Source organism: Chrysemys picta, unplaced genomic scaffold (assembly GCF_011386835.1).
Source record: "Chrysemys picta bellii isolate R12L10 unplaced genomic scaffold, ASM1138683v2 scaf1903, whole genome shotgun sequence".
In the NCBI taxonomy this organism is placed as follows: domain Eukaryota; kingdom Metazoa; phylum Chordata; order Testudines; family Emydidae; genus Chrysemys; species Chrysemys picta.
Genome location: NW_027054608.1, coordinates 525 through 11,000, shown reverse-complemented (window position 1 = coordinate 11,000; position 10,476 = coordinate 525). Strand labels below are relative to the sequence as shown.

The 10,476-nt window shown below is 49.1% G+C and overlaps 1 long non-coding RNA gene across 1 annotated transcript; it reads right to left on the bottom strand.

Moving 5' to 3' along the window:
* Positions 1–776: 776 nt before the first annotated feature.
* LOC135980124 (uncharacterized) lies at positions 777–9,509 on the bottom strand. Its single transcript, XR_010597346.1, has 3 exons — positions 9,401–9,509; positions 6,726–8,500; positions 777–1,332 (listed from the first exon to the last, which is right to left on the bottom strand). It is a non-coding gene; the product is annotated as an uncharacterized LOC135980124 (long non-coding RNA).
* Between the last annotated feature and the right edge of the window lie 967 nt (positions 9,510–10,476).

Genomic DNA, 10,476 nt, shown 5'->3' with positions numbered 1-10,476 from the left:
TAAAGTGTTTGTCATTATTGTGCTCTACATTACCCCTGCTCTACATTCCCCAGCCAGGTCTCAGAGTTAGGCGAAGCACTCAGAGGGACTGTAACTGATCATCTTATCAGAATCACTGCTGGTTGAAATTTTTTCATCAAAACATTTTTGACCAAATGTGGCTTTTTCAACAAAATGAAAATTTTCAATTTCAGTCAAAAATTTCCCTTCTTGTTGAAAAACCATAAATAAAAAAAATGTGCTTGAAAACTGAAAAATTTTCAATAAAAAATACATTCTCAGTAAGTATTTTTGGTTTACTTCCCAGTTTTGGGGGGAAAAAAAACTAAAAAGAATTGGTAGGAAATTTTGAAGAACAGTTTAAAATTTTTTCCCATCACCAATAATTGGCCTTTTCAAACCACTTCTAATCAAACCTGATTCCGCCAGGTTTCCTCTTTTTCAGTTTTTGCCATTTGAAAATCATCTTTGTAACTAAGTAAATTCTCCCAGAGTTTGGAAGAGTGTGACCAAAGCCCTGCTGTGTCTTGGAGCTGCTCCTTGTTTTCCCGTCCTCCCCACCTAGCCCCCACGCTCCCCCCAAGCTAGTCTGCCCTTTTCTTCTCGGCACCAGAGCTGAAATCTTGGCCCCACTGGCGCCGGTGGGAGGATTATTACCACGTGTTACCCCGTATCTCCACTACCCAGCTCTCCCCCACGTGGTGAACACTCAGACTCATCCCTGGCCCCCGTAACTCTCCACTGTGTTTCTGGACAGAGGTTTCTAGTTGCTAAGGGCAGGGCCAGGATGTGGGCACAGTTTCTAGTTGTTGGGGGCCATTCTACGGAACTGACTGTCCCAGAAAGCAGGACCCAGCTATATATCCCCACTGCCCCTAGGGGCAGGACACATCCCACTGAACCAGGAATCAATCAGCCTCAGGGGGACATTTCTGGGCACAGCCACCACATGCTACCCAATGGGGACTTCCTGTGGGGGCCTCTTGTAGGCCACAAGACCCATTTATTGCCCAATGCTCCCTGGCTTCTCTGCCCACCAGCTGCCACCTTTGCTGCTCTGCTCATAATCCCCGAGTTCCCTCAGACAGAGCTCAGGCTGGGGGCCTAGCTTTCCCCAGCACAGCCGCTGGCTCCTGTGGGAGAGAGACTAGGCCCTAAAGCCCCAGGAATCCTACCTGAGTCCATCCGCTGAACGTGGAGAGAAAGGAGGGAAATGGTGAAGGCAAGCAGCGGCAGTGACCTCACGGAGCCAGGGGACATCGGGGAATCCTCCATCTCCCTGATGTCCAGACGACCACACAAGCCCTGGGCGAGCGAGTCGGTGAGCGAGACCTGCGATCCAGGACATGAGAGTGGTAAATGGGCAGAGCTGGTGCAACCATGCTGACTCCACTGGGCGCTGGAGTGCGACAAGCCCACATTCAGGCCAGACCTTTCAGAGGGGCCCAGCACCTGCCGCTGAAGCCAAATTTTCCAACGGGCTCAGTGCGCCGGGCGCACAGAAAGTGCTGAGTTCTGCTGAGTCTGGCCCAAACCCAGGCCAGCTCCAGCACTGGCACAGGAATAAACTCGCTCTTAAAGGAACGATTTCTAGATAGGTCCCAGAACTACTGGCTGAAAGCTCCTGACCCCGGGCCTGCAGGTGCCCTCAGCCCAGGGAACTCCGTGCTGGTTCGGAACTGCAGCCCTGAGCTACAAAGAGGGTTGGGGGGGGGTCTTTCTTAAACCACACGCAGGGCAGCCCCCTCTGCCACTCCTTATGGCAGGGGGCCCTGCTGCCACCCAGCTGCAGCTCATAGGGGGAGGAGTTGTTCTCCCAGCCTCCATCCCTGCCCATCTGGGAAGGGGACTCCAGACTGCCAAAAGGGGAGCCCCTGGGTCTCCCCCATTTGCCGCCACTTGCTGCTGAGGAGGAAGTGGCCGGACAGTGGATTGTCGGTCCCTGGAATGGGGAGAACCGAGTGGGGCACAGCCAGAGGTCTGTGTCCAGAAGAGGATGCCGCAGTCCTGGGGGTGACATGGGTCCTGGAGCAGAAGTGACGGTGGCGAGCCATCACCAGATAAAGGCGCACTGGCTAACCAAGCTAATTCCCAAGACAGCCAGCAGGAGGTGCCACAGTGGTGAGTCCAAACTGTGTCAGTCTCTCTTGCAGGATCTAAGGTTTTTGCAAGTGGAATCAGGATAAAAATGCAAGAAAGAATGTAGGAGCGGGTGGAAGTGGGTATTGTGGGACAGGATGGGAGCGGGATTTTAAAGATAGTCCCACGCAGGGCTCTAGCTCCAGGCAGGCGAGCAGGAACCACTGGATCTGTTCCCCAGTCAAGTAGCTTTCATGTTGAAGGAGTGCCTTTGAGAGGCAGTGACAAGGGCAGAGTGCACACAGAAAGGGGCATTTCTGCATGGCTAATACTCCTGGCTGGGAGCTTTGGGGGCTGGGGCTCAGGTCCACTGCAATGAGCATTGGGCACTAACGCCATCAGGCTCCTTTAGAGATCTCAGTCCCACAGTTCAGAGGAGAGCCCCCCTTGACTCACCCCCTACTCTGAGCAACAAGAGGGCGATTCACCCTGTGCTGGTGCTGAGCCCAGGGCAGAGGTCCAAAGGAAAGAAAGCAAGGCACCTTCCTGACCCCAGGGCTGCCAGGGGCTGGTTTGGAGCAGCCTATAGTCTGTTCTGGTGCAGGATTGTCCATCACACCCCAGTCTGCCCCCGGCATGCCCCATGCACCCTGCACTGCTATGGGTGGTGATGCAGAGTTGGCTACACCAGCCCTATGCCCAAACACTGGGCAGCCCCAACCCTGGGCATACCTGCTTTGTTTGCTAATCAGGATACTGTGTAAAGCTAACATAGTTCCTGAGGGTTTATGCTTGAGGAGCAGAAGCTTATTGGGAAAGATGTGTACTGTGTAACCTTAACTACTTGTGTGATTCTTCCTCAAATAAATTCCTGTGCATTAAGCATATTGGTTTCCAAATTCTCACTGGTACTGGTACCAGTCCGCCCAGCTTGGGCCATTAAAGATCAGCTCTCAGGCAGGTAATGTCAGGGCTCAGTGTTGAAACGGATCTTTAATGGCCCACAGCTGGCAATTCTCCTGCCAATTTCAGCTCCATCAGCAGTTTGCACGGAATGTTTGCAGGTCAGAGTCAGACAGTGCCAGGTGAGCATGAGCAGGGACCCTCCGTAGAGGAGCCCCATCTCTTGGGCAGGCTAGCTGAGTCATGGGACACTGCTGGGGGGAGACAGGGGGATGAGACAGGAGTTAAAATAACTGGTGTCCCCAGGCAACTCTGACATCTCCCCTAGAGGAAAACATGCAAGCCCTGTGCTGTTATTTACTACTAGCCTTTCTTAGAGTGAAATACCAATCAAATACCCCTGTAAAATGCTCCGGGTGCCTGAACAAAAAATCAATAAATCAAAGCTGCCAAACAGCCCTGTTAGCCACCCAGAAACAACCCTCAGTCTTCCCCTGTAACTCCATCAAATAAAGAAGGGCCCGCTAGGCTCTGGTGAAGGGGCTGGTCCCTTCTCACATACCCTGGAGACCAGCAGGACCTTTCTGATTAGAAGCCAGGGCAGGGAACTCTGGAATTACGAGGATATTGGTTGGGCTATAGCACATGCAGTGGGAGCATGCCAGCTGCTGCACCCCTTCGTAGGGCGGCCCTGCCCTAGTCCTGCTGGCACAGGACAACAAATTTAAAAGCAAAGTAAAGGATGAAAACTTCCTGCCACTATCTGATGAACCCAGGAGAAACTTCTCAGCTGTAACAGAAGTGCCGTCATCCAGCTTCTTGACAGTCAGTTAAATGGAGCCCTAGTCCAGGAGGTGCCTTACAATTAATGAATTATGGTTATGGTCTGAAGCAAAATCATTTAGGAAAAGAGAATCAGTTGGGTATCAGTCTGGCCTAGTGTAATTTTCTGTGAATGCTTGTTCAATGACAGCAGAATTTGTTCTTTTCTCCTGCACGTAGCAAGGCTGAAGAAGAAAGTGAAAGAGTAAAGCAGAACAAGGGGGTTTGCCAGAGGTCAAAAAATCATTTTTGCTGCTTTTTAGCAAAACTGAGAACCAAAATCATCACTTTTCCCACAGCTCCTGGTCCCCAGCACCTCACAGCCTGGATAGTAGAGCCAGGGCCTCCCTCACTTACGCAAGCTAATCCCACTGTAAGGATTGAGCGACTCCCAGGGTTAGGCCAAGCTGTTCCTAAATTCCATAGGTACCAGCATCGGCAAAATAACCCTAACCCACGTAGTAACCCTGAACCTTCGAGTGGACATGCCCCTCCACAGGGTTATGCGTTTAGATTCCATGTAGGGGCCCGGGACCGTGTTCCTTTCTTTTCAGATGCGACACAGAACAATTCACGCCTGCAGAGACCCAAGTAAAAAATGAGGACTCAGTTGTAATGAAGTTTAACCAGAGGCTTAAGGCTCAACGATGGGATATCCGGAAACTCCAAGCCCACGGGAATGAGTTGATGATGGAAGGCGAGAGAGAGAGAGAAGGAAAATCTGTAGATTATTTGTCTGCATATTCTACAAATTACTCAGCATAACGCCAATCGGCCCCGAATGTAGTTATCGCCCCTTTAGGCAGGAAGGCAAGAGGGAGATTCAGTGTCTCCGCAGCAGTAGGGGGCTGCCACAGAAATTTTATTATAGATACTGGGGCAGCAATTAGCATTATCCATGTTAAGGATCTTAGATCCTCTTCTCTGTCATCAGGGTGTACAAAAACACTTGCAACTTTTGCAAGAATCAGGTTGTTACCACCCTTCCTATACTCATTGAAGTTCAGATAGGTCACCTAAGAAAGGTTCAGACCTTTGTGCTGATGAAATTAGCAGACCCAGGGAATTGCCTATTGGGAACTGATTTCCTATACAAATAAGGATGTATTCTTGATTTGGTTAACCAATTGTTGTGTCTTACTGTAGAACAGGCAAAGGATGACTCAACAGTGCTCATACCTGAGTGTGGCATGGTATCTCCAGTGGAGGAGACTGAACCTGAGGGGTATGATTTAACCAAAATAGTGGCTAATCATGCAGACCAACCTGAGTTACAGGTGTTACTTCGCAAACGTGCAGATGATTTTGTGAAATACAAGCATGATTGTGGATGTATGGCAGTCACTATTGTTGTAAAAGGAGGAGATATATCAACCCAAAGACAATATCTTTACCCAGAACTGGCAAACCCATATATGGAAAAGACTATCAAGTCTTTACTGACACAGGGAGTACTACGTAGATGTACTTCCACTGCCAATTCCCCTATCTGGCCTGTAAAGAAACCAAATGGTTCTTGGCATCTCACAATTGCTTACAGATGCCTGAATCAGACCACGACCACTTGTGCCCCTACAGTGGCCAAGATGCAAAATTTAATCAAGTCCTTTGATCCAGAGGCTAAGTAGTTTACTGTCCTTGACATCAGTAACCGCTTTTGGACATTATCATTGGCCCACATTGTACAGTACCATTTTGCATTTAGTTTCCAGGGAGTCCAATATTCCTGGACACATTTACCCCAGGGGTATAAATCTGGACATGACTTATGAGGAGAGGCTGAGGGAACTGGGGTTATTTAGTCTGCAGAAGAGAAGAGTGAGGGGGGATTTGATAGCAGCCTTCAACTGCCTGAAGGGGGGTTCCAAAGAGGATGGAGCTCAGCTGTTCTCAGTGGTGGTAGATGATAGAACAAGGAGCAATGGTCTCAAGTTGCAGTGGGGGAGGTCTAGGTTGGATATTAGGAAACACTGTTTCACTAGGAGGGTGGTGAAGCACTGGAATGGGTTCCCTAGGGAGGTGGTGGAATCTCCATCCTTAGAGGTTTTTAAGGCCCAGCTTGACAAAGCCCTGGCTGGAATGATTTAGTTGGTGTTGGTCTTGCTTTGAGCAGGGGGTTGAACTAGATGACTCCTGAGGCCTCTTCCAACCCTAATCTTCTATGATTGCTCTACAGTACTTGTATGATGTGAACTGAAAAATACTATTTTTTTGTTTATCATTTTTACGGTACAAATATTTATAATCAAAAATAACATACTTTCTGATTTCAGTTACAACACAGAATACAATATATATGAAAATGTAGAAAAACATCCAAAATATGTAATACATTTCAATTGGTATTCTATTGTTTAACAGTATCAGAGGGGTAGCTGTGTTAGTCTGGATCTGTAGAAGCGACAAAGAGTCCTGTGGCACCTTATAGACTAACAAAGGAATTCGTTGTTGTTGTTTTTTTTTTTTCCCCACTGCTTGCATCTGAAGAAGTGGGTATTCACCCACGAAAGCTTATGCTCCAATACCTCTGTTAGTCTATAAGGTGCCACAGGACCCTTTGTCGCTTCTATTGTTTAACAGTGCAATTAAAAATGCGATTCATTGTGATTAATATTTTTAAGTTAATCACGTGAGTTACCTGCGATTAATCAACAGCCCTAGTCTATAGCTTTTAGTCTCAGTTTCTAGTCAGCGCTATTGGCCTTCTCCATATGGAAACCTTTTCAAAGGGTCTAAAATGCTTGGGAATCTTTCCTTTCCCCAATATTTGTCAGGCCCTGCTGCACCTCCGGCTTCGAGCCCGCAAACGGGCCCCAATACCTTAGGACAGGATGTCCTGCCGCATTTCCAGCCCCACCAGAAGCAAGAAGCCACCCAGACTCTGAGAATAAAGCCAAGCAAAAAGAGTTTCAATAACTCACCCAAGGATAGCACAGTGAAGAGCTAGAAAGAAAGAACTGAAGACTCTCTTCTGCATTCTCTTGCTAAAATCTTCCCAGTTTCTCTTGGATGCGGTGTCATGTTTTACTTTTTGAGTAATTAAACAGCTGTTATATTATCTCCCAAGGTGGCTGCATGTTAGTGGTTGGTAAAGGGATCTCTGCATACACTGTAAAATAATTTGACCTCCAAATACATCACAATTATCATTTGGCTGCACTGCATGGCTTCTTAACACACCATGGAGAGAGCAGAGATAGAGCTTAGATACCCCTGCTCCAAAAACTCCCACCAGATGGCCTAAAGGAAATTCGCCCTTGGCTAACAAGCCGCATGAAGCCTATGACACACCATCATTCTGGGGCTTCTGTTGTTTCTGATTCCACCATGCATTAATTTACATAGCAGACAGGTAGAGAGCTGTGACAGTCCCTACAGTCCATGCAGACCGGACAGCCTAATATTAACGAGTCTCCATAATTCCTTACATGGTGTTAATACAGACATTTCACAAGGATATTCATCACCAGAGTGTCGTTAGCTTTCAGAAAAGGCCTCACTCGGTGCACTCTTAGAAGACCGTAGTATTGTATGCAAGCAGTGGATTTAATTGTTTATCACTCTTGCCTCAGCCCCTGAAAGGGGGAGGGATGTTAACAGATGGGTGGTGCCCAGAGAACCTCCGAGTGTGATGATTGGCTCCCCCTGTGGTGGGAGCACCTCCAGAACTGGCAACGGATCAGTGGGGCGCAGGTGACTGTGCTGGGCTATCCCAACAGGGACTTTGGATGTAATTTGACTAATAAAGTTGCAGCCTGGTTAAAACCCAGACCATGTGTCCTTAGGATTCTTCCACGCAGTGAGTGCACCAACCCCTCTTTATGAGATGCAGGCTGCTTCCCCATTGCAGGTCAGTCCCATTCTGTGGGTCAGGGACCCAGGCCTTCCTCCCCTTTTGGCTGCCTTTCTAGAGGAGACCTAACTCTGCTGCTGCTGCCATGGCATGGCTGATTAGCAGCCTGACTCATCGTTAGAAAAGAGACCTTAGTCAGCCAAGTGGGACTGCAAGAGAGCTCCCCTCTCAATACCACTTCTCAGAGAACCTGCTTCCGAGCTGATCAAAGTCTGTTTGATGGATAATGGAACAAGACATGGAATAACTTATTTGACCTATTTTAACCCTCTCTCTCAAGGATGCAGTCAGCAGTGGTTATATCTCTGGCCGGAAACTTGGTGCTCACATGATGTGAGATGATTTCAGTTTACACCCTCTTACTCGTTCATGAATTCAACATTTCCCAGCAAGACCTCCGTTTGCTCTGAGGTCAAACCTCTCCTTATTTATTGAGGGCCAGGCACTTTCCAAACATTCTCTGCTCCAAGGAGTTCACAATCTAACCTTTAAACCCTAGGATGATTTCCCAGAGGAATATGGACTCATTAAAGCAGGAGACTGAGTCAGAGAACCGAGTGACTTCTTGTAGCTGACCTTCCGCATGGGGTGAGGTGAGTGCCAGGAGGCTGGTCTGGCCCTCGGACCGTGGGCCAGCCAAAGCATGGCTGGAGTTATTTTCAATTGCTTATTTAATTTGGCAGGCTGCTACATTTTGGTTCTTCCAGGCCTGCTGGAAGCAATGGTGGGTACTCTATAACTCCTTGTAGCACCAGTGCCGTCTTATCTTGCAGTATCCGAGTACGTACCTCATGCCTAAGGGCCAAATTCTGAAATCAGATGCTTGCATGTGGCTCCTATTATCTGCAAGAGGGAGACACATGAGCTATTTCAATAAGGTAGAATTTTGCCTTAACTGATTACATTGCTTCTAACATCTTTTTAATCATAAAGTCCCCATTGTTAGAGCGCACAGTTGTCAGTGCCTTAACGCTAAGGAGAAGAAGAATGTGGCATCCTTGTAAGTTCCCCCAAAGCAGGTATTTGTCTTTTCAGTGAATCACAGACAATTACTGTAGCAGAGTCTCCCTGGCCCCTCACCTAGGAGCCACAGGGACCTGCCAGCCGCTTCCCGGGAGCCACCTTAAGTAAGCGCTGCCTGGACCCTGCACCCCCTCCCATGCCCCAACCCCCGTCCCACCCTGAGCCCCTTCCCGCACCCCAAACCCCTCGGCCCCAGCCCAAACCAGAGCCTCCTGCACCCCAAACCCCTCATCCCCGGCCCCACCCCAGAGCCGGCACGTCAACCATCTGCCCCAGCCCTGAGCCCCCTCCTGCATGCAAACTCCCTCCCAGAGCCTGCACCCCTCCCACACTCCGAACTCCTCAGCCCCAGCCCAGAGCCTGCATCCCCAGCCGGAGCCCTCATCCCCGCCCCAACCCCCTGCCCCAGCCCTGAACCCCCTCCTGCACCTCAAACTCCTCATCCCCGGCCCCACCCCAGAGCCTGCACATCAACCCTCCGCCCCAGCCCTGAGCCTCCTCCTGCACGCAAACTCGCTCCCAGAGCCTGCACCCCTCCCGCACTCCGAACTCCTCAGCCCCAGCCCAGAGCCTGCACCCCCAGTCGGAGCCCTCATCTCCCCCGCAACCCCAACCCCCTGCCCCAGCCCTGAACCCCCTCCTGCACCTCAAACTCTTCACCCACGGCCCCACCCAGGAACCCGCACCCACAGCCGGAGCCCTCACGTAGTACGGCCCTACCGACTGGGTGAAGGGCTGTCAGGCTGGAAAGCCAGAAAGGCGGAAGTTGCAGGAGTCAAGGCAGAAGATGATGATGGGCCTGGATGATGGTGTTAGTGACGTGGTGGAAAGAGACGGTCAGATCTCAGAAAAGATATGGAGGAAAAAAGCAGCTAGTCTCTTGTGATAAATGAAGGGGGGTGTAGCTCCCTTTGATAGACAGCCAGCCAGCTAGCTGTAAAATCCCTCTCGGTCTGTTCTCTGCTTGCTTTACCTGTAAAGGGTTAACAAGCCCACAGGTGAAAGAAAAGGAAGTGGGCTCATGACCAAAAGAGTCAATGGGAAGGCAGAACTTTTTAAAATGGGAAAGAAACTTTCCCTTTTGTCTGTTGTTCTCTGGAGAAGCAGGGGCACGGAGCAGCAATGCTATAAGGGGGAATGCTGTGTATGTTTTGAACCAGGTATGAAAAATTATCTTCCATACCTAGAAGGAATCATTTGGAGAGGGAACATTTAGATAAATGCGATCAGGTTTATTCTTTATTTTGGCTTGTGGAGCTCCTCTGTGCTAACCCCAGATGCTTTTGTTTGCTTGTAACCCTTAAGCTGAACCCACAAGGAAGCTATTTTGGGTGCTTACTTTTTGGAATTGCTCTTTTAAAATCTAGCAAAAGCCTAAGTTCCTGATGTATTTTCTTTCTTTTTGTTTTTAATAAAACTTACCTTTTTTAAGAACAGGATTGGATTTTTTGTGTCCCTAAGAGGTTTGTGCATGTTGTTTGATTAGCTGATAGTCACAGCTAATTGTCTTTGTTTTCTTTCTCAGCTCTTCCCTGGGGGTGGGAGGGTGAAAGGGCTTGAGGGTACCCCACACGGAGGAATTCCCAAGTGCTCCTTCCTGGGTTCAAAGGGTTTTTTTTTTTCTTTGCATTTGGGTGGTGGCAGCATTTACCAACCCAAGGTCAGAGAGAAGCTGTAACCTTGGGAGTTTAATACCAGCCTGGAGTGGCCAATATTAATTTTTAAAATCCTTGCGGGCCTCCACTTCCTGCACTGGGAGTGACAGAGTGGGGATTCAGCCTTGACATCTCTCATCT